Source organism: Salvia splendens, chromosome 11 (assembly GCF_004379255.2).
Source record: "Salvia splendens isolate huo1 chromosome 11, SspV2, whole genome shotgun sequence".
Lineage (NCBI taxonomy): Eukaryota > Viridiplantae > Streptophyta > Magnoliopsida > Lamiales > Lamiaceae > Salvia > Salvia splendens.
The window spans coordinates 30658647-30682151 of record NC_056042.1 but is presented as its reverse complement, the minus strand read 5'-3'; the positions used below and the strand labels follow the sequence as shown (position 1 = coordinate 30682151).

At 38.5% G+C, this 23505-nt stretch overlaps 1 long non-coding RNA gene and 2 pseudogenes across 1 annotated transcript; all 3 read left to right on the top strand.

The window, feature by feature from the left end:
- Positions 1–9943: 9943 nt before the first annotated feature.
- On the top strand, positions 9944–10787 carry LOC121755460. The gene is made up of 3 exons (XR_006040751.1): positions 9944–10150; positions 10312–10366; positions 10739–10787. It is a non-coding gene; the product is annotated as an uncharacterized LOC121755460 (long non-coding RNA).
- A 584-nt stretch (positions 10788–11371) lies between these two features.
- LOC121755505 lies at positions 11372–14552 on the top strand (annotated as a pseudogene).
- A 2672-nt stretch (positions 14553–17224) lies between these two features.
- Positions 17225–23045, top strand: LOC121754777 (annotated as a pseudogene).
- The last annotated feature ends 460 nt before the right edge of the window (positions 23046–23505 follow it).

The following is a 23505-nucleotide window of genomic DNA, read 5'->3' as shown; positions in this document are numbered from 1 at the left end:
ACACTGCCAAAAAGCAAGAAAGCAAAGTCAGATTTTCTTCGTTAAAGCAGTAGAGCATAAAGAAGAGAAATCCTCCCCTCGGCCTCTTCTGTCCGAAGACGAGATGTCGAAAAACACGACGTCGCCCTTGACGAGCTCAGACTCCGTGTATTGTTCCTAACTATGGGAATCTTGTTGAGCTCGCCATCGAGCTCGTCCAACGGTTCAGGCCGAGGGTGACGGATAACGGACTCCGGCCCTCTCCAGGGAAAACTAGGAAGCCGCGGTCCTATCATAGTAGAAGAAGCGATTTTGCCACTTCGGCCACTTCGTTTTACAAAAGGCCCTAAAGGGCTGTAAAGGGATCAAGTAAAACCAAGACCCCTTTTCTCTAAATTGAAAGAATTTAAGGATCGCCTTCAAAGACAAATCCCTTCCTAACCTACGGAGTTCGGCAGCGAAGGCCGACAAGTGCCTCCAAGAGTTCGGAGTCACCTGGCCTAAAGGAAGCTGAAAAAAATCTAGTAAATCTATAAAGGCAGAAGGGAGGGGAAACGAAGCCCGCATTCTAAGCAGGCCTCGTACACGGTGACGTAACCCTCCGGCGGGGAGTCAGCCCTGTGATCACCGTCAGGTACCACCGCCTTCCCCCAGGAAAAGAGTATTTTTCGTAAAGGGATATCACAGTATCCTTACTCAAGATACTGTGAAAATACTCTACGGTCTTCTCCCCGGATTCTTTCCGGCTAGAAGACCCCTTACCCCCTTTCCTAACGCTACCCGACTCCGAAGAAGAAGAAGAAGACATTTTTCTTACTTTTTGAAGGTGAAGGTAGTCTGAAGAAATTTTTGAAAACGGAAGGAAATTTTTCACGCAGAAGATAGAGAGTGCAGAAGAAGCCAATAGCAAAGGTGTTCAAATGATGAAGAAGACGGTATTTATCAGATTTGGAAAAGATTTCAAATCATCGCACCGTTTCATATCCCACCTTTTCAGGATTCAACGGCCGGATTTTACTGTCGCATTTAATGCCGCATTTAATGCAGTCACGCGCAGGGCACGTCCCCTGACTTCAGCCTCCCCCGTACCCTTTTCCAGAATGCCGAAGTGACTCGCTTCGCCGAAATGAATCACTTCGCTTTCGGGGGGTAGTGATGGGGTACGTACTAAACAAGCCCAATAGCAGTGACAGCTCGGCCAGCCCAAAGCCCAAGAGTTCAGTTCGGCATTACCAAAGAGTTCGGCCTCAGCCTACAGCTCGGTAAAAGCCAACAATCAAGCTCTGCTCTCAGGTCGGCATCAAGCTCTACTCTCAGATCGGCAACCAAAGCAGTTCGGTCTCGGTATTCGACCGAACAAGGAGTTAGTGGACCCATACCGGATGTCCAACACACCCACTACCACGTGATGTCAGTTCAGGCCACGATCGTAGGCCATGACCTACGCTTCACCCACGATCTTAGGCCATAACCTACACGACATCCACGACTTAGGGTGGTGACGCAAGCCATGATCTGAGTTCATTATATAAATAGAACTTAGATCTGATAGAAGAGGTTAGAATCTCTCTAGAGAAACAATCATATAGCAAGTCTGTGTTGTAAGCTGTATTTGGCAGATCAAGCAATACAAACCTGCCCCCATTTCTCCCCGTGGACGTAGATTTACCTCAGTAAATCGAACCACGTTAAATTCTCTGTGTCGTGATTTATTTTTACGAGCATTTATCATCATCAATAATTCGCGGAATCATCAAAAAACAAATCAATAATGGAATACATAAGTGATGAATATTGGAATCTGCAACTTCAAAGATAAATTTGGATGTGAGATGGTAAATTTGCAAGTTAAATGTCTAGCTCTTTTCTAATTTAACTTAGTTTGCCAAAAACAATAGTAATATAATTAATTATTTTAAAAGTGAAAAGCAATGAATCATGTATATTTATATACGGTTATGACTTATGTCAACATATAGAACACAAATATTGGCGGAGATGGCAACAGGCAACATCACATGTTTCGGCTCCAAGAATCATTGTCCAAAATGTCACCACCAATCTATAGAAATAATACTCTTGTCTTGGAAAATTAAAATAAAATTAAAATATTACGTATTTTAATATACAAATATTAGTAAAATATAAGAGAAACACAAAGAAAAATAAATTAAATATTATCACCTAATTAGAAAAGTATAAGTTATTGAAAATAGAAGTTGATTATTTTTATGGGATGAACCAAAATAGAATGGTGGGAATAAATTGCAAAATTATATCAATACTATAAATATTTTAACTGAAGATGAATAAGTTATTTAGTTTCTTCTGACGTAGATTTTCCATGATCCATTCTTAATATTATACTATATTGTAATTCAAGTGGCTATCGGTATACAAATATGCATTTCCTAGCTATATTATACTCTTACCATTAATATTTATTTAATTTTCAATTTAATATCCGTCCTCGCTTTCAAAGTACTATCAATTACAATAATTTCATATATACAAGACATTTAAATTTTTAAATAAATCCAGTTAATATTTGTTTTCCGATTATTATCCAAAAGTTGATTGAAAAGACTAGTCGACGGCCTCTCAATAATGATAATATATTAATGCTACCTTTATATTGGTTGATCTAAGCTACTACTAAATACTAAGTCGTTTTCTAGGATATTCTTGAAAAAAATCATAAATAATATACTCTATAACTAATGCTACTTGTGTATATCTGTACCGAATAATTTAGAAATGCTACAATATTTAGAGCCATAACTAATGTATTTGTGTATATTTGTACAGCATATTTAGGACAATTTATCAACATTTTCTTTTGGAATTATTGACATACTAATAATTATATAGGCCATTTCTAAAATCCTACTACATTATTTATAAATTGATCACATAGATATACTCCACTGGATTTGATTGGATTTCAACACCAGACTGAAATTCCTTGAAATTAAAGCCACACAAAAATTGCTAGAAATTTCCCCAAACTACAATAAAACACCATTGCAAAAGTAGAACTTTTTGTCATTTCTAACTATTTGTATAATTTAAAGAAACTAAGTGTTGATAGAGGCTTCCTTGGCCATTACATTTATTTTTGGGACAAAAGTAACATGAAGGGCCATGGTATGGAGGTTGAGCAATAGTATCACTAAAGTGCATAGACATGAGCCATGTTAATAACATTATTAGAAGAGCTTTCAACCTTGAATAAATGGGGTTATGGATTGTGACTCCCTTTAGTGAGTGAGTGTTACGTGTGAACCTCTCATATCTGTTTATCTATCCATTAGTTTTCATTAGAATTAACAAGCACAAACACATATGTGCAAGTTCAGTTATAAGTGTTAAAATAATTAAGAAGCATAAATAATTGCACTTCATTTTACATTTTTACTAATTTTGGATTATGTTATAGTTTTACTAATTGTGGATAATATTGTAGTATATTAAATATTCCCTCCGTCCCAGTTTTCATTTAAGGTCATTACACGTTAGGAGTCCCAATTAGAATATTCCATAAATGGTAATAGGCCTTACATTTTCAGATTTTTCGTCGGTTCTTTCTTGGCCGGGTCACAGTAGGAGTCGAAACGCATGGCATGGGGTCTTGAGAGTTCTTATAAATAGTGTCTCTTATTCTGATTCTTGTTATTTTTTTTTCTACTCCCTTGCGATAAGGGCTTATAAAGGTAGTCCACCCTAATTAAAATTGAATATAAATTAATTAGATAAATAATTAATCAATTAATAAACCAATTAATCAATTAAAATTGTCGTCCCTCCAAATGATTTATATGAAGAATATTGAAGGAGTCGGCAACGGCAAGTACTCACAGCTCTCAACCGTAATAACATTGCATTGTTTCAGAACGTTTTTTATATTAAAAAAATTAAATACATGGAAAAAAAAGTTTAAACCATTGTTTCTTGTCTATTCTTTATTTGCGCCTATTAATCTCTGTCAGACAATAATTCCCCTGATAAGTGATAATAGTGTAATCTCATTTTAATTAGTTCTGCACGTAGAGTTTTAAAAACATTTGAGATTAATGATTTTTGTGTTAAAACGATTAATCTTAACGGATCCCTTTCCCAACAGGGTCTTTATTAATGTTTGGTTTTGGGGAATAATTAATTGTGAATTTTATTTTATTTTTTTATTCCCCAAATCATAATTTCATGGGAAAAAATTAAACTTCCTACATTTCTTCTTTCTCTAGTCACAGTAATAAAGAAGACAAGAAGAAGAATGTCTTTGACAAATTATTCATGGACCATTAAAAGATCAATAAAACTCCGATATAATGCTATTCCGAGTAAATTTAGTCCAGCTGCAAATATTGGGAAAAAATAGTATAGTAAAAGATATGGCCGAGGAAGAACATTGACGCTATGGTGTAAAATCACAAGAAAGAAAAATAATTAGTGTTAATTACTTGATTAGTAGGATCCATCTCCCACTCTACCTCCAAGCCCACTCACGGCCTCGACAAGCCCAGCCACCACGACTAAAAGCCCAATACTGATAGGCCTATTTATGCTGCCTCTGGCACGGCTCTAGTCTCGACTTCAGTGCAACGTCAAAGCCCCAATACGTTTCACGAATTGCGCATAAATCCACGCTAACCGTCTAAGAGTCATATTTTGTTATTTTCGTCCGTTTCATAATAAGAGTTTTATTCTCTTTTACCATCATAAATGATAAATAGGTCACACTTCCCACCAACTTATTCTACTTATATTTTATCATAAAACTAATATATACTAGAACTCACATTTCACTGACTTATTCAACTCACTTTTCTTTACATTTCTTATAATCCGTGCCTAAACTAAATAGGACTGTTATTGTGGGACTGATGGAGTATTTATTAGCAATATGTAATTTATCTCAAACATTAAGTCGAATGTAAATATAAATTCATTTATAACTTTTTTTATCATTTCTTTCCCAGATTGCAAAATAGAGTTAAAAATCACAAGGTCTCCAGGTAGATATACAAATATGTAAACATTATATTAGAGTTATCATAGAAAAATTATAATTAAAATTTCTCCAACCCTATCTCCCTCTTATTCCCTTAATTGTTCCAAATTTATGTGGAATCCTAAGTCTTTAACTTGATTTTCTATCCCCTCAGTACAAAGTTGACATCTTATCGTCTTTTTATAGTGTTAATAAAAATGCATCAGCATGACAAGTAAAAAGGGACCTGTGACATTCTTCAACCATGAATATCTATTTTCATTATTTCTCATATATCATTTCGATTCATCAATTATATTCTGATTCTCCTATTCTCTTTCAATTCTTCCATTCCATTCACAACAATTCAAAAATCTTTATTTTTGACTCAAATAATCTCAACTCATTCAATTGCAACCCAGAAATTAGTGAAACATTCAAGAAATACGTACTACCCACACACAACTTTCCAATTTTTGAAAATCCCCAATGCTTTTAAACTCTGGTAATGAGGTCCAATTTATGCCTACTTAGGCTCTCGGTGACCACACCAGTGACGACAATGGTGAGGTGGAAGACTTTGACTCGAATTATTTTAAACACGAGAAATACCCGCAAGTGTACATGGCTAGTGTAATATAAAACAAGTAAGAGTATCGTATCCCACAGAGACAAATTGTGCAAGCTCAAGTACCATGAACCGATTTCAACTACTATCTAGACAATCCAAAGAAGTTGATTTGATTTTTAAAGCTACTAAACATAAACAAACTAAAAGTAAGCAATAAAAGATAAGATTCAAATAAGAGAACAAGGTAGAGTCTTGGATCCAACTACAATGAACACTATGCAAACAATTCAATAACTTTGATTACCCAATTGAAGTCTCTAGGATTACTAGGAAAGCCGCTAATCTAGGCTAAGCCCCCTCTCAAGTGCACTCAACCCGTTGATTAATCATTAATATTGAAGTCTCCTTCTAATACTTTACAATTAACTCCTTAAAACAAAAGGCTCAAGCCCTCATTCTAGAATTCCTTCTCTCGAATGCAAGTTATCTAGGTGTTGTTCATTCTTTCATCACTCCTAATTAGGTATCTCTCAATTACACAAATTAGGTCAACAAACCCAATTGGTAGCTAAACAATTGAATTGAAAAAACACAAGAACGAAACAAAGGAATCACAAGAGCAAAGGTAATCGAAAGTCCTTAAATTAATCACAAGCGTTCATTGTAGTCTTCACCAAAACTCTACAAAATGTTTAGGTACTCATATTCAACTCAAATTCACAAGAATAATCCATAGAAATTGAATTGGACATAGGAAAACTAATTAAAATGCTCCCAAGAGTGGATTGAATGGCAAATCGTCTTCGTTTTCAATCTTGTTGATGATTGTGACTATCCGTCTCTTCAATCTACTCTCAAGACCTTAAAAACTCTTATGGGGCGTGTGGAATCCTCCATGAAGTCGAACCCTAGGTCCTATTTATACCCGGAGTGAAAAATGCAACAATTGTAACGCATAAGCAAAATGCCCGGCCTACAGTGAAAACGCCCGGCCCGGGCTTTTTGCCTGCGGTCCTGTAAACGTGTCCAACGCCCGGCTCCAGTGAATACACCCGGTTTGATGGTGGCAATGCCCGGGTTGCTTCAGTCAAACGCCCGACATGGGGTATTTGCTTCCTTTTTCGTCCGTTTCCACCTGTTGTGACTACAAAAATAGACAAACTCATCAAAACACTAAAATAGAAGATAATGGATGAAAACTCAAGTATTGGGCTATAGAACAATAAAATACGAACATTGAAACATCCAAAACACTTGTTAAACTACGAGTTTATCAAAACTCCAATTCGATCAAAGACGAAATTAAGTATTCATTGGAAAAAATAAATGCAATAGTCAAACTCTTCGTTATGTGTTCGAGATCTACTTATCAACTACTCTTGTCATTCCACCATAAGCGAACCAATTTTGTTGGCACAAAATCTAAGGAATTGATAGTTAAAAAGTTAAAGTGAAGTAAATAAAGTATGGAAGAGTAAAAAGTAGAGGAGTGAAAAGAATAAAGTAGGTGGAAAAATAAAGTAATAGAGATAATTTTTTTGCTTAAAATAGAAATGACTCACTTATGGTGGGGCATCCAAAAAAAGAAAGTGAATTGTTTATGGTGGGACAGAAGGAGTACTACTAGGAAACGAATAAAGGTCTTTGGGAGAAGATCTCATTTTGGATACAACAACAGGGCCAAATCTATCATGATACTCAAGCGGAACTTCGAGCATCTCCGAAAGTAGTGGGCTCGAGTACAAAACTATACTCCCTTCGTCCACTAATAATCGTCCCATTTTGCCATTTTCGTATATCCACCAACAAATGTCCCATATGACATCAAGGAAAAAAACAAGATTACTCTGGACACACTTGGATGTCAATTACTCTCTCCGTCCCAAAGAATATAACCCCTTCCTTGGGCGGCACAAGATTTTATGTAGTTTTATTTTGCGTGGAGATAAATATATTACTACTATTTTTAGTAGTGAATCATCGGTTAGGACAAACTAAAAAGGAAAGTGGGTTATCTTCAGTTGGACGGAAGGAGTATAATTTATGTGAGCTATGATTTTTTCTAATTTATTTCACTCATGTAATTTCTTTATTTTGATTATATAATTTTTGTTTATTTTAATTATTAAAATTTCAAAATATTGCAGTGTAATTAATTAAGGACTGAATAAGAGATTAACACTATAAAAGTAAAAAAGAATTACTCCTTCTATACCTTAAATTTTGTCAATTTTTTCTATTTTCACAATCTCATAAAATTTGTACATTTCACTTTTTTGGTAGTGGACCTCTTATTCCATTATCCCCAATCATATTTTATTATAAAACTAATTGGAATATATAAAAATAGGCCTCATATTCTATTGATTTTTTTAACTCACTTTCCATTACAACTTTTTAAAATCTCTGGCCAAAATGTGATAAAATTTAAGCGCATCCCCAACCCCATCACAAATTCAGGCCCCAAGTCCCTTACACGTCATTATTCCCCTAAATTTGACTCCCTGGCCACAACTCCTCTAACCCCGCAGGCCCCAACCCGGGCCACAACTATTAAATTGCACTATTCACAACTCCAACCTATTTTACTCGTAAAATAGAATACGTTGAACAATTAAAACCAGAAAAATTCATTGTTCAGTCGAAAAAAAGAAAATTACAAATCCTAGAAAAAGAAAATTACAAATCCTGAAAATTAAAAAAAACTACTTCTTCTTCATTTGTGCGCAAAGGTATCCTATCATCTCATGGTGCAACTTGACCTCGAACTCCGACATTGTCGAGGTATCCCTCGATGTCAACTCCGTCAACTGGCCCATCCGCAACGTAATACTCATATCCGACATAGAGTCGGATATCTTATCCAGGGAAGGATTGGGCGGCGGCGGCATAGCGGAGTAGCTCGTAGTTGCCTTCCCCTCCGCTTTCCTCTTTGCCGCCTTTGTGCCCATCGATCGACTTTGAGTACCAGGGGATGAGAGGAAGATGTCGTCGTCTGTCACGTTGAGGTCGATAGGCGGACCTCCTTCGCTCGAAGAGTAGTGCCTGGCGGCGGAAACTTTTGTTCTCTTCGGCGCCCCACTTGCCGTCGATTCTGCCCCACCGGTGTACTTCGGGCTCTTCTCTACAAGCTTCCAAACGTCGAAGTACTTGAAGTGCTTCTTCCCGTCTAAGAAGAAATCTGCCTTGGCCTTCTCCACGAGGTCCATCTCGTTGTGTCCACATCCGGACTACGTTAGTCCACTTGCCATTCCACTTGTTCATCGCCTTCTGGACCCGACCCCAATGCTTGCGTAGCTTCACGTAGCTACGCTCGAACGACCCTCTAGGTCGACCAACGTTGTACTTCTCTGCAATCTGCTGCCAGAACACTTTGTCGCTCTGCTGGTTGCCGATGATAGCGTCCTCGGAGATGTTGACGAAGTTCTTGGCCAGCCACATTGTCTCCTGCGGACTATACTTCTTCGGCCCCTCTTTATCCGCAACCTTGCCCTTGCCCCTCCTTTCAGCGGACTCCATATCACTAATGTTGTACTCATTAGTGTTAACTAGCGATGTTATTTCCATGTTGGTAGGCAACCCCAGACTAGGCCTTGCATTTGGGTCGGGCGTCGGCGGCACGTGCCAGTTGTTGGCGTTGACGAAATCGTCCATCTGTCGTTGGTCGCTGTTAAACCAATCCATAGAAGCCGAAAATATTAGAATACAAGAGGAATGAAATTGAGTTTGTGTGGAAGAGTGGTAGAATGGAGCACAACAAGTGTATAAACAGGCAAACAAAATTTAAAAATAATAAAATAAAATCGAGGGGACTTGCGGCCCGGCCCGAAAACATCTAACGCCGGTCAAGGACTCGCTCATTGCGGCACGGGCGTCGGTAACCCTGAGCGGGGCCGGACCACGGGCGCGGCCCCGGGACGCAACTGCGTCCTCGGGACGGTCCCAGGCCGCAACTCGTCGACGTTTAACGCAAGGCCGGGGCCGGGACTCGCTCATTGCGGCCCGGCCCCAAGCGTTGGGGATGCTCTAAGGGGTTGGAGGGAATACTAATTTAGGTTAATTGTTGTGGTGGTCAAATTAAATAACTGCTGTAGTATTGAGATCACCACCGGAGGGCGCGTCTTCTCAACGCTCCGCCGGCGAGCGTCACATCTCCAGCCATCACCTACGAAATTCCGATACTAACCCTGGAAAACCAGCAAAGCTCTGCGCAAAAACTCTGCTGAGAAAACGACTCCACAACAGGACCAGCATAGAAATATATCAAGGTGTCAGCACCAGCCTTTCACTTTATATCATCTCAACTAGAGTAAATAACCAAGATATTTACTGCCATTTATTGACATGTCACGCACATCGCACCCTCTCATTTATTGCGTTTCCTGCTTTTTACCGCTTCGCCACGTCCAAGGACATGTCTTGACGCTGTTTTGGGAGGCTCCGAGCTGTATGCACAGGCACAGCCGTAGCTCTGCACAACAAATAGTAAAACAATTCCCATCTGTTTCTTGTGGGCCTTCCGGAATTTTCGCACTCGTTTGAGAATTTCTCTTGCAGACTTCAATGACTATACGACAACGTTTTGTGAGTGTTTGTTCGTCATTTTGAAGGTACTGAGACTCCTTGTTTTCTTCCATGTTTTCCTTTTTCAAGAGTTGTCGTTTTTCACTTACACTTGATATTATCAATTTAGTTGTTTCGAGTTTAATAATTACTTCTTCGTGTAGCATGTGCTTTCAGAATTCAAGATTTTTGCGTGATTGAATTTTAGGTGAAAATGGGGATCGTGGATGATCGACATTTGCAGCATTATCGTCTGAGGAAAGGTGAGTGTATTGTTTCTTTTGCTGCCCTTTTGGTGAATTTTGTGTATGAAAATGCAGAAGCAATAAGATTGCATTTTTTACGGTTGAAAAAGTTGAAGGACCACTTTTTTTTTTTTTTTTTCCTTTTGTTTCCTTTTTCTTGTCGCCAATAAACTCCAATGTCTAATGCAGGAGTTGATAATATGCATGTTTGGTTAGTTTTGTATTGTAGTTCCTTTTCTGGTCAGCTTTGTTCATAGGTTTGGATATTTATGTTTGAAATTTCAGCCTTTATATGGCATAATATGCTTTTGGAGGATTTTCCTTTTTTGTGTGGGGGACACAGAGTTAAGTTAATTCGCTCACCCCTTTTTTGTTTGGTTGAATTTCCAGGCTGGTGTTATTTATAATTCATTTGGTGCTTCCATAGTAATCAAATGTTTACATGCTCTGTTGCTGTGTTGATACTTGATCTTGTTGTTGTGTTGATGGATGGGAGGCGGCACCCGTTGATTTACCGATTTCAAGAGCTTTGTTGCGCTTAGACGAGTGAGGTCCCTCCGGGATCCATCCACCAACTCGATGAGCAGATTGTCTGCTTTGGGTTGACAATCTGAATTGGGAGAACAAAATCAAGTAGTGCAATTGTCTTAGGATTTGAGAATGGCTGCAGTGGAGGCAGCGATGATGACAAACAATTTTGAGTTGAAAAGCTCGAGATTGTTCATGGAGGATGAGGAGAAACGTCTGTGTGAGCATGAATTGGATCGTGACTCGAGGAACCAGGAAACAGTGTGTGTGAAAGAAGAGAGTAGAATGCAGTGCAAGGAGAATGGGGCGATGTATTGCAAACTGACTCCCTCGGGTCTTTGGGTGACTATGTTCACAATAGGGGTCCGTGTGCTCGACCAAAGAGAAGACTGAAGCAAGCGGATAAGGCGTGTCGTGGAAAATCAAAAATGTAAGCAGTTGGAATAGGAAGCATAACAGACTGTCTAGAGTTAGAGCCTGGTGATGCTTTGAGCTCCAATGTCAGCTCATGTTATTCTGCAAGTGATGATTCGATGGAAGGCTTGAGTGGTGGTGTGCCGTTTTATACAAGTGCAGACATGAGCCTTATGGGGTCGAGGATGAAAAACTGCTGGTCGGGTACTCCGAAACCTATGGAGCCAAAACCCTTGCTGATTTGGAAGAACGGCCTCTCCTGTTATGGAAGAGAGGACAGGTTGCCTGCAAAATCGTGCAGGAATTGATTCTTGTTTAGAAACTCCCAGAAGCCTATGCCAGAAGTTTATGCCGAAGTCGTTCAAAGATTTGGTGGGGGCCAACAACGTAGTTGTGAAATCTCTTTTGAGTGCAGTTTGTAGTGGGAGGATAGCTTCTTTGTATCTTTTTCATGGTCCACGGGGAACGGGAAAACATCTGCTGCTAGAGTGTTTGCAGCTGCATTAAACTGCCTCTCTCCTGGGATTGAAAAACCGTGGTGGCTTATGCCGGGATTGCGTCTTGTTCTTCTCGGGGAGGAGTAGTGATGTGAAGGAAGTAGATCTAGTTGAAATCAACAAGATGAGTAGGTTCAGATCACTTATTAAGAATGTTGATGTTCCTCCTATTTTCTCGAGGTTTAAGGTCTACATTGTCGATGACTGCCACTTGTTGCAAGGGGAAACATGGGTGGCTTTGCGCGACAAGATGGAGGAGCTTCCACCTCATGTGGTTTTCATTGCAGTCACCCCCTGATCTCAACAAGCTACCTAGCAGCATCGTGTCAAAGGCGCAGAGATACAATTTTCAGATAGTAAAAGTTTGCTGACATTGCCAGCAGGTTGCACTTGATATGTAAAGAAGAAGGTGTTGAAATTGACGAGGAGCTTTGAATTTTGTAGCGAGTAAATCCAATGGATCAGTTAGGGATGCAGAGACGATGCTTGACCAGTTGAGTCTGCTCGCAAAGAATATCACTATGTCATTGGTTTACGAAGTTGTGAGTGTTTTACTATTGTGTCATTTCTGCTTTTATGCTCGATAAGGTTCTAACTCGATGTCTTGTGTTGCAGAATGGAGTCATCTCCGATGCTGAATTGCTTGATTTACTTAACCTAGCATTGTCTTCTGATGCCTCAAACACAATAAAAAAGGTCAGGGAGTTGATAGCATCTAGAATAGATCCTTTGCAACTTATATCACAATTGGCCAGTCTCATAACGGACATTCTAGCTGGAAAATGTGATGGCGAGATTGATAGGAAGCTTTTTGGACTCAAAAATGTATGTTCTTCGACTCTTCCTCCTTCCCTCAATAGCCAACTTACATGATGATCGACATGAATAGCTTGGTTTTCCTCATTAACTGTTAATCTATCGTAATATCCTATCATTTTTTAGCTTGAGTTGCGAATGCAAAAAAAATTCTTGCTCGATTCTACTATAAGATGTAATGTAGGTTGCTTTTTGTGGACGAAAGATAGGCCATGTGGTTTGAGAAACCTTTCCTGCTGCATGACTTGTTTGGCATGGGTTTCATTTGACCCTTTAATGGCTCTAATTTCGGTTTACGAATATGTTCCTGTCCACCGGTTAAGTATTTATCAGAACGAAGAAATCTTGTACTTTCAGTAATGGTAAATTCTTTTATGTGAATAGCCGGAGCTGAACTAGAGCAACTCAGACACGCGCTAAAGATACTCTACGAGACTGATAAGCAATTGAGAACATCGAAGGATCAGACAATGTGGCTCACTGTAGCTCTTCTGCAGCTCAGCTCAGCAGGTGCTTCACATGATGAGGATGCTCCGAGACTGAGCTCGAAAGTATTGCACGCTCAAGGTAAACATGGAAAGAAATTACTCTTTACTGGTTTTTTCTTTCACATTAGACGCATAGTCATCTTTTGCGGTTGCAGAGGGCGAATCTCATCGTATGTCAACGGATGAGTTTTGGAAGCATCCTGTGACAAGTTCATGTGAAAATGCTACTCAATATGAAGTCGAAACTTTGGAGTTGATTTGGATTAGAGCCACCAGAATATGCGAATCCAGTTCTGTCAAAAATTTCCTTCAGAAACGAGGGAAGTTGGTGTCTGTTCGTCTAATCCAAGGTAATCTTAACGTGATCCACTTCACTCATTGTTTGGAGTTTACTCAAGTTAGTACATTGGAATGTTCGAAGATGGCTCACCACATTGTACCTGTTCACGCTCTACGTATTTCAGGTGTGGCAGTGGCTGATCTCGAGTTTGATCACCCTGATCACGTCTCTAGAGCTGAGAAGTCATGGAAAGTGATTGCAGGCGTGCTTCAACGTATCCTAGGCTACAATGTCGAGCTAAGAATTAATCTAGCAAACAGCGCCTCAAAGTTGAAGAAGCCGACTCTCAACTTGTTCAGCTGCTCGCGTAGAGTGCATCTCCAGTCGCATTTCTGTGCAGAATGCGGCAGCAGTGCTTCAGAGTACTCGATTCACACCCCCACAGCATTCCTGACCAGGGATAGGTACCTGCAAACACGGTCCCTCGACCGTGAGCCTCAAATCCTCCATACGTGCTGCCATGGCAGTGAGGTGGTTTCTAGCATCCGGAATAGTGATGGAAATGCTCTAAGCATTGGAATCAGAACTCCCCATAAATCAGTGGTTGATAGCATGGGTAGAGAGGTTCCCCCTGACGCGGATACTTTTTGCAACGGGATCGAAAATTTAGCATACATCAAGCGTGAAACTCGATCAAGGTACACTGCTCCGTGGGTATTTTTACATTGAAGTACATGTATGAATTGGGAATATGAGATTTTTTTCATGTTTCATTTATCGTTGCAGAAGAAGCGAGTCGTGGAAGCTGTGCTGTTGGAGAACCGTCACATTTCCTTTTCGAAAGGTATAATCTAACTCCATCTGTCCCAAGTTAATTGTGTCGTCGTATCCCTATTGGACAAAAATCAACCTTGCTAATCTCACGTATTTTATTCTTCCCACTTTAACTCACTAAACAATAGAAACTATACTGTTTAGTAGTAGTATTTTTAATTCTTGGCATTTTATTGGGAAATTGCAGGCTCAAACCATTTTACCAAAGAAACTATGCTAATGAAGGATTGTTTTTGTATCAAGTTAGGTAGGCTGACATAGGCATCAAACTTTTGATTTGTTTGATGGCCATTTTATTCTACTTGGAAGAATTTGAACATTTTAATGGCTATCTATTCCTAAGTTAATTTGGCAGTATTGTAGAATGGTAGTATTTCATTTTACCATCTTTGTAAATTAGGAGCAATTGAAATTTGAAACTATTCACTCTTGCGAAAGTAATATGATTACAAATATGGCTTAATTTTTTTTTATCTAAGAAGCAAAATAGTAAGGGTTGGCAATTGAAACATAAAAATAGGGTGTTGGCAATTGAAATATAAAAATGAATATAATAATATCCCACATCGGTATACACAAAGAGCTTAATTTACTATATAAGTCTCATGGGCCTTTCCTCTTATCACCAATTGGTTTTAAGATGGAACCCATGGATTTCTATCATGGTATCAGAGCGGGTCGCCGACTGTGGGTCATATTTAACTGACCCAGCAGTATATATGGGTTGAAACCGAAAAAAATGACTGACTCATCAGTATAACTGGGCTGAAAAATTTTGGCTAGTGGTCCAACCGATCGAAAAAAGATTGGGTCTAAGAAGCAAATAGTAAGTGTTGGCAATTGAAACATAAAAATGGGGGTGTTGGCAATTGAAACATAAAAATGAATACTCCCTCCGTCCCAAGCTACTCGCACTTATTTCCGTTTTGGGCGTCCCAAGTTACTTGCACTCTTTCCATTTTTAGTAAAAATTTTCACCTACAGCCGTCATTTTTGACTTTCCTATACACTCATTCCTTAATCTCCGTGCCGAAAAGGAAAGGAGCGAGTAGCCCGGGACGGAGGGAGTATAATAATATCTCATATCTTTGTACACAAAGAGCTTAATCCACTATATAAGAAGGAGGATGTTGGCAATTGAAACATTCCACCATACAAGAGAGAGGATGTTGACAATTGAAACATAAAAATGAGGTGTTGGCAATTGAAACATAAAAATGAATATAATAATATCTCACATCGGTGTACACAAAGAGCTTAATCCACTATATAAGTCTCATTGGCCTCTTCTCTTATCACGAATTGATTTTAAGATGGAATCACCAATTGGTTTTAAATAGAATCCATGGATTTCTATCAGTAAGAATTCAGAAAAAAAGACGAGAGGAAATCCTTAGCTTTTTTTTAAAAAGTAGTAGGTGTATAATTTTTTCCCCTTAATTTTAGGATTATTACTTATTTACGTATTCAATACAAGTATATTTTTTAATTGTTTTATTTGAATGCATGTGTGATGTGTCTTCTAAACATCAATAAAAAGCCTTTTGATATCTTTCTTTGTAATTTGGACTCCTAATTGAAGATAAATTTCTTTTCGTAATTTAGATTCTGATTTGAAACCAACTTTTTTTGTCGATTGCGTTTGGCATTGATGCTGTGACAATCATAATTCACAAATATTTATCATAAAAGTAGACTCTGTCGTGATCTTGCTTGCAGACAACTTCCACATGTGTTTGTCAAAGCTTTTGGCTTCGATTCTGATTTATAGCTAATCTTTGTCCATTTTAATGTTCTGTCCATTTGCCATTTCCGAGTTCGAATCTAAACTGATTGATTTCACAGTTCTCTGCGTAACTATTAGGATTGTTTTTATCACAGTTTATTGCATACACATTATGACATTTCATCGTATTTTAAAATCAAAGAAAAATATTACTCCCCTTGTGACAAACTCATATTTTCATAGGTGTAATTGGTATGTTGAAGTGCTAAATGTCAATTCTATCACTTGAAATTGTCTTCATCTAACCGATTATTCTATCTTCTCGAGTTTTATGTGTTTTGTTGAGTGTTCTAGGAAGGATAGCTGAAAAGAGGAGAAAATGGGGAGACCCGGCCGGGTTAATTTCCAGTACAATAATTAAACCCGGCCGGGTAGAGCCTGAGGCCAGCGAGGAGTTTGAAAAAGAGACCCGACCGGGTTAATTTCCAGTACAATAATCAAACCCGGCCGGGTAGAGCCTGAGGCCAGCAAGGAGTCTGAAAAGGAGACCCGGCCGGGTTAATTTCCAGTACAATAATTCAACCCGGCCGGGTACTGTAGCTTGACGCGTCTGAAAGCTGAAAACGCGATTTTTGAAGTGGATGAAATAGAAAAAATGCCTAGGGTTCGAGACACATTCTACCTACCGCCCCTACACACACACATACCCCGAAGAACACCTTTGAGAGAGAGAATTGAAGATTGAAGAGTCCACATCGGAAGATTGAAGCTTCACTCCATAGATCGATCTCACAGGAGTACTTAGTATCTTTATTCCATGTTTTTGTTGGATTACTTTATGTTGAACATGGCTTCCTTTATGAACATGAGTAGCTAAACTTTTCTTGTAGAATTCTTGGTGATGATGCACTAATTTCATAGTTTTTATCCGATTGATTTTGTTCTTGCCTTGCTCTTGTAGTTATTTGATTGTTCTTGAGTTTATTCCTTTCAATTCCTTTCAAGTTTATTCCTGACCTAGCTATGGAATTAGGCAATCTCGATTCTACGTTGCAAACCTTGAATTGGTTTTGTATCTCAATGAAGATTCTGAATTAGGACCAAATTTTAGTTAAATCCGCAAATTTAGCGTTTTGGTGTGTGTATGTTGAACGCTTATTATTGACAAAAGTTACATTTTAATTGGTAATTCTTAACTACTGGAGTTGGAGTAATACAGATGATCTAATTGTTCGTGCATTTGTATAAATTGTTCCAATTTTGTAACTAAAAATGATGCTTAAATTGGTGATGATGGGTTTAAATTTCTACATTGCAATGCTTAAAATTTGTGGCATATGTTGACTTACAGATGATATCAGAAGCCTAATTCCGAGGGGCTTTGAAGTGATCGGAGCATTGGTTGTTCACGATAAGGATGGAACAAAGGCAGAAAAGGTCGCAGGTGATGCTATTTCAGCTGTTGGGAGTTTTAGGAAAGCCCAGTATGGTAATGACCGTGAAGATCCGGTTTTGATTGGAGCTGTACTGGATCTCAATAGTAGCAGTAGTGAGCGTGATCTTCAGTTTTTCATATCAAGCACATGAAATTCATATAAGTTGGAAAAAGTTAGCAGTGTCGTTTATGTGGATCAGCCCGCGAAGGAAGTCTGGGAGAGAGGTTGTTTAGTTTGTTGCGAACTTCCTCTGAAATTGCCCTTGTATTATGCGTCAGACAATGCAAATGGTGAAGCTCTAGCTCTCTCTCTTTTTCTCTCCCTGACCAATGCATTTGGTATTGCAACAAATTATATTTAAAATCAATTGAATATGTACTTAAAAAACTTGCAATAGATAGTAAAAACATGACATTTAATTATTGCTAATCTTCATAGTGGTGTGTAAGGCCATCCACAACGCTGTTCCTATACCGTTCCTTAAACCACTATTTGAGGGCCCCACTGTACTTATTTACTCCATTCCTTAACTAAGGAACGGAACCTGCAACCCTTTGTTTCTTATCCGTTCCTTAACCGTTCCTTAAATTACTATTCATTCAATTTCATTTTTTATTTTTATTTCCAACCCAATTCAATTTAAATAAACACACTTTATTTAAAAACACACAACATTAAAAAAATTACAACTTAAACTTAAAAAAAATAAAGTGGAGAGGAAATTGGAGAGGAAATGATGTTGGTTGTGTGTGAAATGCAACCCCCTGGGTGCCCGGCGTCGACGACCCGGAACCACCAAGTGTGTTGTACATGGTCTGCCAATCGCCCAACGCGTTGAGATCCCACCCACCGGAGCCGTCACCGCCGTAGTTGCCGTCGCCGGACATTTTGTGTAGAGATTGAATATGAAAATTGGAGAGGAAATGATGTTGGTTGTGTGTGAAATGAGAATGAAGTAGGAGTATTTATAGAATAAGAAAATAAAAATAAAAATAAAAAAAAATAAAAAAAAGTTAAAAAACGGTAATATTACCGTTATAAAAAAAAATTTAAATTTTTTTTAAAAAAAAAATAATTATTGCGTCAGCATGTGACGTGTCCCACTCGCGGGCCGGCGAGTGGGACTCACGCACGCCGCGGGGAGCGCCACGTCGCCGAAGCGCGTGGCGGCACAGACCGTGCCGCGTTTCGTTCCGTCGGCACCCGACACGGAATGGGAACGGAACCGGGACGAAACCATGCGCCGCAACGCGTTCCGCGGCGAAACCGTTCCGGCGGAACGGCACGCGGAACGCCGGCGGCCCGCGTTGCGGGTGCTCTAATTCAGGGATCTTTCTGTCTTGTTGATAATCTTAAATTTGCGAATCGCTTTATCCTACGTTTTTCCTATTTGATAAGAGTTGAGCTTACAGTTTTTTCGTTCCATCTTACCTGAACCCTGAACCCTATGCACAGGCTATTACAGCCGCGGAAAGAAAACTTCGAGACCCACAAGTTGCATACATCATTGAAACCCAAGATAGGCCTTCATCTGGTGGACCTCAGCCTGTCATTCTTCATGGATTCGAGTTGGATCCTGCAGCTGAGGATCTCCCTGAAAATGCCGTTAATGCTGTTATATTGGAATCAGATGAAGACTCCTTCGCAAAATCTCGTACCTGCTCATACTTTTTTATCAGAAACTAAGGATATCGCATCCTTTAACTCTGTGGAGGAGGTATTTGTCTTTTCATTGATATTAATTTACTGATCATGTGGAATTTGATTATCTGTCCTTTACGAATATCTATTGAGTTGTTTTCCTGCTTAGAATGCAGATAATATTATAGTCAGCGTCATGTTTAATGGATCTAAAAGTAATGTTAAACCTGTGTTAAGAGCTCCCTCTCTTAACGATGAAACCTTTCCCCCCCCAAGATTGGACACACACGAGCCGGCGTCCCGGATTCTGGGATCGGCGGCGATCAAACACGAAGCTGGCGCGGAACTCGTTCCGTCGGCAGCGAGTAGGTTTAATTTTTGTATGCACAAGAGATGTGGGCAAAATATTTCTTCATTCATAAGTTTTGAAATAATGAAGATGCCCTATTTATAATAATCTAGACCCTAGGGTTGGTTTGACCTAACCTATACATTGGGAAAGAACCAACAAAGAAAACCCGACGGAGCTTATAAAACGCTCGACCCAATAAAATAATTAATAAAACAAAACCAAAGGAAATAACTTAACAAAATATTCAAACCTAAAAAAAAACAGAATCCTAATCCTCTTCTCTCTCACGCCTTCCGTCATGCAGCTGGCTCGTTACTTGGTGACGAAGTCATGATAACGCTCCGGCTGCTTGATCTCCCTCCTTGGCCTCAACCTCCGGGCCGTTTCCACGTTGGTGACTTCCCCTGTTTGGCCCTCTGATTCTCCAGTGTCCGCCGGCACTCCAGCCGGTTCTTCCCCCTCCTCTGGCGGTTGGGCCGTCACCTCCGAGCCTGGCCCTTCAGATGTATCCCCTGCCCCCGGCGGGTCCGTAGGGATCGTAACAACCTGCTTCTCCGATTGCCGAATACTTTCCAGGTAAAGGAATTGTAGTTTAAATAGTACTCCCTCCGTCCCCTAAATATTGTCCCACTTTGACTCGGCACGGATTTTAAGAAATGTAATGAAAAGTGAGTTGAAAAAGTTAGTGGAATGTGAGCCTACTTTTATATATTAGTTTTATAATAAAATGTGAGGAGGAATGAATTAGTGGAATATGAGGCTGATACGAGTATTATCATTATTAATTAGTTTAGATATATTAGGGATTTACATATCTTTTCGTATATTTGTTTCTTGTTCCCTAAGCTAGTATTCTAGTATTATAAATAGGGATAGGATGTTATCATTTTAGGGAATTCAATCAATTCAATGAATATATTATTTTCCACAACTTGTCTTGAGTAACAAGAATATCATATTTCGTTTCCAAATTGTTGTTCATCGGAGAACGTCCGAAAATCAGCAATTCGAGAGCTTTCCTTCGAGCACGTCGAAGGTTTGATCACCTTATCTCTCCGAGAAGTTAGCCATCCGGCCTCGTTACGGAGAACGTCCGTAACAACTGGTAAAAAGTGAAATGGGACAAACTTTGTGCGATGGACGGAAATGGAAAAATTGGACAAACTTCCTGGGACGGAGGGAGTACTATATTTGAGTGTCGCTTAGCAGCACTAAGGGTATTAATCATGTCTTACTTTGATAATAGATATGTTTAGATCTTTAGGAATCGATTTTAATTGTTTTAAAAACTATTCTGCTTTCCAGCACTTGGAGAAGCTAAACTGCTGGTTGATAATCATAAACTAGAAGTGTTATCCTATTGTACAAAGGATCTGCGGTTGACAGATATTATCTCAAAGTTGATTATCCCTGGATTAGTTGATCAGCTACACTCATTAAAGAGCAAGATATTGCCAGATCTCCTAACACAGCAGCTACAGGTAGGATGATCACATACTATACGCCTTCTCGGAATACTTGATCTATTGAAAGTGGATACAGGGTGTTGTCTTTAAGACTTACAGATACAGATGCATGTATGCATGTCTTCACTTTTGGACACGTTTCACACAAACAAACAGCGTGCACCGAGCTATGAACCCCCGCCACACACACACACTGACGTGCAAGAACCTGGAGAGTTTTGTGCGTTAGGCAATCATTGTGCAATTCATATTTAAGTTTACGATGTGTTTTTTGTTCTCCTAAAGTTATATGCTAGTGAAGGGGCTTTATGTGTCTGCAGCTAAGGTCATACCACTTCATGCCTCCCGGCTTTCTACACCCAATCACTGTTATACGAGCTCAGCTATGGGGAGACAGAAATGAAGCAAGGTAGCCCTTAACTTCTGAAGGACAGTGTGCCCGGGAAGAAATCTATGATTTATCCCAAATCTTCCAATTTATCTTATCAACTATCAAAATTATCACATGCATTCTTTCTGCATTTCATGGGTTGACATGGCTAAAAGTGATCATATGACTTCCCATTTTACCTTCAATGAATTGTTAATGTGCAAGATGGAACGGTTGAGTGAATATAGTATAGAATGTTCTGGTCTTATCATTTAAGAGTGCTTTGCTCTGGCACATATTCTGTCAATAAATGCAAAACAATCTTTACCAGTCTAGCTTAGATATGCTAGGTGCTATTCGAATGTCAAAAACCTTGTCACAGAATTTACTAAATTCATTTGATCCAGTTGATGTCAGATTTGATAGTATTGACTCTTGAATACATCACATATTGCAGTTGAAGCTCGAAGATCCCTTCACTTGAGGCTAGGGTTGCAATTTGATCGCCCTCTTTTGAGGATTGCTAATGCAATAAATTTATCGCCAATAAAGCACAGCACTAGGGGCAAATCAAATCCAAAGGGTATACATAATTTAATCATATAACTTTAAGTACTTGGTGAGGCTTTTCTTTCTTACTACCGAAGTTTGTTTAACATCAATATCATTGTTATAGTAGGCTCCTCTTTGCTAAAAGATGTTCATCATGGTATTCCAAGCAGTGGAGGTAAAATTTTAGGAACCTTACATTTGCTCGTTGCGTTTCTGTCCATCGCTTGATTATAATTTGCTCTGCATGCCTTCTTGGTGCTGACGTTCCTTAATCACAATGAACTTGCAGTATCTGGTTGCCATGTCTCTTTAATCCAGGGTTCCTATGAATATTATCATTACCTTCAACATGGATTTGATGATTCGGTAACACATCTTCACGCTTGTTACTATTTTTTTGCTTATTATTGCTGTTTGAATGGGGTATTCATTACTTTAACATCTAAGTTTGTACTTAACATGTTAAGGGATAATAAGCATTATTTAAATGGATCGATTCAATATCTTAGAATTCCGAGAATGGATGGAAGAATAATAAATTCAATTCCACATAGTTACTCATGTATTCTCAACAACTTTCTTGATAAAGATAGTTTTTATCTTTTGTTTGACTAACTCTATTCTCAAACAATTCTAACAACTTTTTATTATCTTTCCTTGTTAAAGATAGTTTTTATCTTTGTTTGACTAACTGTATTCTCATAAAATTCTAACAACTTTTTATTTTCTTTCCTTGATAAAGATAGTTTTTGTCTTTTGTTTGACTAACTGTATTCTCATAAAATTCTAACAACTTTTTATTTTCTTTCCTTGATAAAGATAGTTTTTGTTTTTTGTTTGACTAAGATATAAAAGAAAAGATAATAGTAATACTTATCATTTTAGTGTATCTAGTATAGTCTTCTTAAAATAAATGCAACATCATTATGACGAGGCATTGTAACGTCTTACTTGTATAATAGAATGTGGTAATTAACAAAGTTATGTAATTTATTTAGTTTAAGTGAGAGATTTTTATAATTGTCTACCTATTTTTATTCTAATTTCTATGTGAATGATTCAATCTTACCCCGAAAGCCGCTTTATGTTATGAATGTTATGGTTGGAAAAATTCAAGTTCATCCTGACGTAAGAGAAGGAGGGAAAAGAAAGGATAGAGAAGAGAATAGGAGACGGGATATAGATAAATCTTTTCTCAGTTCATAATGATAAATTAAGCAAGAAATTCATGAGGACTGTATTTGGTTCGACTAATTAAATGTTTCTAAATGTCAACCGGATGACTCACATTCCATATTTCAACTGTTTACAACCCTTGAACAATAGTATTTAATGGATAGATTCAATATCTTAAAATTTTGAGAATTGCTGGAAGGATACTAAATTCAATCGCACATAGCTATATTCTCAAACAAATTCTAACTACTTGATTAATTATCTTTCGATGAAAAGAAAAGACAATACTACTACTGTTTATCTTTGGTTTGCTAAGATGAAAAGAAAAGAGATGATAATAAATGCAACATCATGAATTGTGACATGGCATGGTGACGGCTAAACTTTTTAATATAATGACGTAATATATTAGCATAGTTTATCTCTAATTTTATAACTATCCCAGTTATGTAATTTAATTAGTTAGTTTCCTACAAATGAAATATGATAACTCACTTTCAACCGACATATTCTTGTAATTGTGTATAAAGAAATATCAAATTATTCCCTCCTTATCAACGTTAATGTGAACATTTTTCAAT